A 6,914-nucleotide genomic window follows, 5' to 3' on the forward strand; every position below is an offset into this window, starting at 1 on the left:
TGGATAAATTTGGACTAATCTCACACCTTATAGAAATTTGGTGGAATAACTTATTTACCTCACTAACACAAGACTATCTAGACCTTTCATACACAGTCCAACAACTCAGTCAATTCCCGAACCAACCAACAACTACTAACTTGGAAATAGTTCTGAGAATCAAGACTTTGTGCATTTATGACTGAGCCATTAGCTAAGATATAACAAAGTCCATAACTGATTATTGAATATTTTTAGACAACTCCTTCATTTTTTATAAGTCCAAGCAACAAACGTGTGTGAAAATCATCTTATGATGATAAAAATAACTTATGAGACTTACATAACAAACTATGTAGTATTCTTATCGCGGGTCATTCCAATATAAATATTACTTATAACATTTTCTATGCAATGGCGGTGCTATATTCGATTGTAAGACTTACATATAGATACTTTTAGAGTGATATCTTTATATTTAATGATGTCTCACATTTAAGTCACACTTAATCTTCCATGAAACCAATTAAATACTATAAAAAACTAATTACTTTGAAAATAAACATAATAAAAATGTATTTTTATTATAAATAATGAACCTGATACAAGTCTTAAATACATTAATCATAAATATGTTGGCATATGAGTCTTACACCAATAGTTTATGGATAAATTTGGACTAATCTCACACCTTATAGAAATTTGGTGGAATAACTTATTTACCTCACTAACACAAGACTATCTAGACCTTTCATACACAGTCCAACAACTCAGTCAATTCCCGAACCAACCAACAACTACTAACTTGGAAATAGTTCTGAGAATCAAGACTTTGTGCATTTATGACTGAGCCATTAGCTAAGATATAAGGAAGTCCATCACTGATTATTGAATATTTTTAGACAACTCCTTCATTTTTTATAAGTCCAAGCAACAAACGTGTGTGAAAATCATCTTATGAGATCGAGAACCAGGACGGTAATGACCGCAACTAAGATTGTTCATAGTTAATCATGTCAAAATTTTGAATTGAATCGAATTATTATAGCATAAGAAGGATTCAAAAGAAACAAATTGAACCGATATAGTTTTATAAAATCATATCGACCCAAATAAATGGTTTGGTGAACCAAATTTTTATTTATAACTAAAGTGAATCAATATTAAGAAAATTTCCCCAACCTAGTCTATTTAATACAGTAAATCAAACATTTAAGTCATACATTTTTATGTAAATTTTGGGTGAACTGATAATTTGGAACTAAATGACAGAAACAAGCAGAAGTTGACAGCTGTTGGATTTGAACCCACGCCCTTTCGGACCAGAGGCTAAATCTAGAGCCTTAGACCACTCGGCCAAACTGTCTCAATGTTGAAAGGTTTTGTTAAATTTAAACACGTGTACAATACTCACCCTATGCTAGCTTCCCGTGGGCAGTATTTTCCTAATTAACATTAGTGTATCGTAACAATGTACCACAAAATCATAAATGTATCTTATTAATTTATTTTATCTCTCGTTTATTTATCCTTATGTGTGCGACCTTTTACGTTCTCGTAACATTGACAATAATGTTAAATAATTTACTTATATTATAAATAGAGAGAGGGTGTCTAGCCAGACATCATTGCTTTCCAATTAACGATAATTTCATGTGATCTCATATAACCTTTATATGATAATGATCATATGTATAATTATTCTTTTGCCCTTATATGTATACCTAACACAAGACATAATTCGTACCTCTCCTGTATAATTCAATATTATGTTTCTTGATGCCCGAGTGTACTTAGTATTAACCAATAACCTCAATATCGCATATTCAATTATTTCAGCATGATAATGCATTTTAAAATCATATTTAATTAAGGAGTATGTAGATATTACTCATGCATATGTAGAATGAGAAAAATCCTTCCAGGCCGCTCATGTCCATCCACATGACTCATTGAATACCTAGTTAACTGACTTTATAATCGTCTTATGACAAACAATGTTTGACGCTACTAAAATGATTAACTCCTCAATGACCTTTTGTATGGAGTTAATGGTTTCCAGTCAAATGGTAGCATATACCACTGTGATGATAAAAATAACTTATGAGACTTACATAACAAACTATGTAGTATTCTTATCGCGGGTCATTCCAATATAAATATTACTTATAACATTTCCTATGCATTGGCGGTGCTATATTCGATTGTAAGACTTACATATAGATACTTTTAGAGTGATATCTTTATATTTAATGATGTCTCACATTTAAGTCACACTTAATGTTCCATGAAACCAATTAAATACTATAAAAAACTAATTACTTTGAAAATAAACATAATAAAAATGTATTTTTATTATAAATAATGAACTTGATACAAGTCTTAAATACATTAATCATAAATATGTTGGCATATGAGTCTTACACCAATAGTTTATGGATAAATTTGGACTAATCTCACACCTTATAGAAATTTGGTGGAATAACTTATTTACCTCACTAACACAAGACTATTTAGACCTTTCATACACAGTCCAACAACTCAGTCAATTCCCGAACCAACCAACAACTACTAACTTGGAAATAGTTCTGAGAATCAAGACTTTGTGCATTTATGACTGAGCCATTAGCTAAGATATAAGGAAGTCCATCACTGATTATTGAATATTTTTAGACAACTCCTTCATTTTTTATAAGTCCAAGCAACAAACGTGTGTGAAAATCATCTTATGAGATCGAGAACCAGGACGGTAATGACCACAACTAAGATTGTTCATAGTTAATCATGTCAAAATTTTGAATTGAATCGAATTATTATAGCATAAGAAGGATTCAAAAGAAACAAATTGAACCGGTATAGTTTTATAAAATCATATCGACCCAAATAAATGGTTTGGTGAACCAAATTTTTATATATAACTAAAGTGAATCAATATTAAGAAAACTTTCCCAACCTAGTCTATTTAATACAGTAAATCAAACAGTTAGGTCATACATTTTTATGTAAATTTTGGTTGAACTGATAATTTGGAACGAAATGACAGAAACAAGCAAAAGTTGACAGCTGTAGGATTTGAACCCACGCCCTTTCGGACCAGAGCCTAAATCTGGCGCCTTAGACCACTCGGCCAAATTGTCTCAATGTTGAAAGATTTTGTTAAATTTAAACACGTGTACAATACTCACCCTATGCTAGCTTCCCGTGGGCAGTATTTTCCTAATTAACATTAGTGTATCGTACTAATGTACCGAAAAATCATAAATGTATCTTATTAATTTATTTTATCTCTCGTTTATTTATCCTTATGTGTGCGACCTTTTACGTTCTCGTAACATTGACAATAATGTTAAATAATTTACTTAATATTATAAATTGAGAGAGGGTGTCTAGCCAGACATCATTGCTTTCCAATTAACGATAATTTCATCTGATCTCATATAACCTTTATATGATAATAATCATATGTATAATTATTCTTTTGCCCTTATATGTATACCTAACACAAGACATAATTCGTACCTCTCCTGTATAATTCAATATTATGTTTGTTGATGCCCGAGTGTACTTAGTATTAACAAATAAGCTCAATATCGCATATTCATTTATTTCAGCATGATAATGCATTTTAAAATCATACTTAATTCAGGAGTATGTAGATATTACTCATGCATATGTAGAATGAGAAAAATCCTTCCAGGCCGCTCATGTCCATCCACATGACTCATTGAATACCTAGTTAATTGACTTTATAATCGTCTTATGACAAACAATGTTTGACGCTACTAAAATGATTAACTCCTCAATGACCTTTTGTATGGAGTTAATGGTTTCCAGTCAAATGGTAGCATACACCACTGTGATTATAAAAATAACTTATGAGACTTACATAACAAACTATGTAGTATTCTTATCGCGGGTCATTCCAATATAAATATTACTTATAACATTCTCTATGCATTGGCGTTGCTATATTCGATTGTAAGACTTACATATAGATACTTTTAGAGTGATATCTTTATATTTAATGATGTCTCACATTTAAGTCACACTTAATGTTCCATGAAACCAATTAAATACTATAAAAAACTAATTACTTTGAAAATAAACATAATAAAAATGTATTTTTATTATAAATAATCAACTTGATACAAGTCTTAAATATATTAATCATAAATATGTTGGCATATGAGTCTTACACCAATAGTTTATGGATAAATTTGGACTAATCTCACACCTTATAGAAATTTGGTGGAATAACTTATTTACCTCACTAACACAAGACTATCTAGACCTTTCATACACAGTCCAACAACTCAGTCAATTCCCGAACCAACCAACAACTACTAACTTGGAAGTAGTTCTGAGAATCAAGTCTTTGTGCATTTATGATTGAGCCATTAGCTAAGATATAAGGAAGTCCACCACTGATTATTGAATATTTTTAGACAACTCCTTCATTTTTTATAAGTCCAAGCAACAAACGTGTGTGAAAATCATCTTATGAGATCGAGAACCAGGACGGTAATGACCACAACTAAGATTGTTCATAGTTAATCATGTCAAAATTTTGAATTGAATCGAATTATTATAGCATAAGAAGGATTCAAAAGAAACAAATTGAACCGGTATAGTTTTATAAAATCATATCGACCCAAATAAATGGTTTGGTGAACCAAATTTTTATTTATAACTAAAGTGAATCAATATTAAGAAAATTTTCCCAACCTAGTCTATTTAATACAGTAAATCAAACAGTTAGGTCATACATTTTTATGTAAATTTTGGGTGAACTGATAATTTGGAACGAAATGACAACGAAATGACAGAAACAAGCAAAAGTTGACAGCCGTGGGATTTGAATCCACGCCCTTTCGGACCAGAGCCTAAATCTGGCGCCTTAAACCACTCGGCCAAACTATCTCAATGTTGAAAGATTTTGTTAAATTTAAACATGTGTACAATACTCACCCTATGCTAGCTTCCCGTGGGCAGTATTTTCCTAATTAACATTAGTGTATCGTAACAATATACCAAAAAATCATAAATGTATCTTATTAATTTATTTTATCTCTCGTTTATTTATCCTTATGTGTGCGACCTTTTACGTTCTCGTAACATTGACAATAATGTTAAATAATTTACTTAATATTATAAATAGAGAGAGGGTGTCTAGCCAGACATCATTGCTTTCCAATTAACGATAATTTCATGTGATCTCATATAACCTTTATATGATAATGATCATATGTATAATTATTCTTTTGCCTTTATATGTATACCTAACACAAGACATAATTCGTACCTCCCTTGTATAATTCAATATTATGTTTCTTGATGCCCGAGTGTACTTAGTATTAACAAATAAGCTCAATATCGCATATCCATTTATTTCAGCATGATAATGCATTTTAAAATCATACTTAATTAAGGAGTATGTAGATATTACTCATGCATATGTAGAATGAGAAAAATCCTTCCAGGCCGCTCATGTCCATCCACATGACTCATTGAATACCTAGTTAACTGACTTTATAATCGTCTTATGACAAACAATGTTTGACGCTACTAAAATGATTAACTCCTCAATGACCTTTTGTATGGAGTTAATGGTTTCCAGTCAAATGGTAGCATACACCACTGTGATTATAAAAATAACTTATGAGACTTACATAACAAACTATGTAGTATTCTTATCGCGGGTCATTCCAATATAAATATTACTTATAACATTCTCTATGCATTGGCGTTGCTATATTCGATTGTAAGACTTACATATAGATACTTTTAGAGTGATATCTTTATATTTAATGATGTCTCACATTTAACTCACACTTAATGTTCCATGAAACCAATTAAATACTATAAAAAACTAATTACTTTGAAAATAAACATAATAAAAATGTATTTTTATTATAAATAATCAACTTGATACAAGTCTTAAATATATTAATCATAAATATGTTGGCATATGAGTCTTACACCAATAGTTTATGGATAAATTTGGACTAATCTCACACCTTATAGAAATTTGGTGGAATAACTTATTTACCTCACTAACACAAGACTATCTAGACCTTTCATACACAGTCCAACAACTCTGTCAATTCCCGAACCAACCAACAACTACTAACTTGGAAGTAGTTCTGAGAATCAAGTCTTTGTGCATTTATGATTGAGCCATTAGCTAAGATATAAGGAAGTCCACCACTGATTATTGAATATTTTTAGACAACTCCTTCATTTTTATAAGTCCAAGCAACAAACGTGTGTGAAAATCATCTTATGAGATCGAGAACCAGGACGGTAATGACCACAACTAAGATTGTTCATAGTTAATCATGTCAAAATTTTGAATTGAATCGAATTATTATAGCATAAGAAGGATTCAAAAGAAACAAATTGAACCGGTATAGTTTTATAAAATCATATCGACCCAAATAAATGGTTTGGTGAACCAAATTTTTATTTATAACTAAAGTGAATCAATATTAAGAAAATTTTCCCAACCTAGTCTATTTAATACAGTAAATCAAACAGTTAGGTCATACATTTTTATGTAAATTTTGGGTGAACTGATAATTTGGAACGAAATGACAACGAAATGACAGAAACAAGCAAAAGTTGACAGCCGTGGGATTTGAATCCACGCCCTTTCGGACCAGAGCCTAAATCTGGCGCCTTAAACCACTCGGCCAAACTATCTCAATGTTGAAAGATTTTGTTAAATTTAAACATGTGTACAATACTCACCCTATGCTAGCTTCCCGTGGGCAGTATTTTCCTAATTAACATTAGTGTATCGTAACAATATACCAAAAAATCATAAATGTATCTTATTAATTTATTTTATCTCTCGTTTATTTATCCTTATGTGTGCGACCTTTTACGTTCTCGTAACATTGACAATAATGTTAAATAATTTACTTAATATTATA

At 30.7% G+C, this 6,914-nt stretch overlaps 1 non-coding gene across 1 annotated transcript; it reads right to left on the reverse strand.

The window, feature by feature from the left end:
* Positions 1-3,036: 3,036 nt before the first annotated feature.
* On the reverse strand, positions 3,037-3,116 carry TRNAL-UAG (transfer RNA leucine (anticodon UAG)). The gene has a single exon. It is a non-coding gene; the product is annotated as a tRNA-Leu (tRNA).
* Positions 3,117-6,914: the final 3,798 nt, after the last annotated feature.

The sequence above is a fragment of the Lathyrus oleraceus genome, chromosome 3 (assembly GCF_024323335.1).
Source record: "Lathyrus oleraceus cultivar Zhongwan6 chromosome 3, CAAS_Psat_ZW6_1.0, whole genome shotgun sequence".
Classification (NCBI taxonomy): domain Eukaryota; kingdom Viridiplantae; phylum Streptophyta; class Magnoliopsida; order Fabales; family Fabaceae; genus Lathyrus; species Lathyrus oleraceus.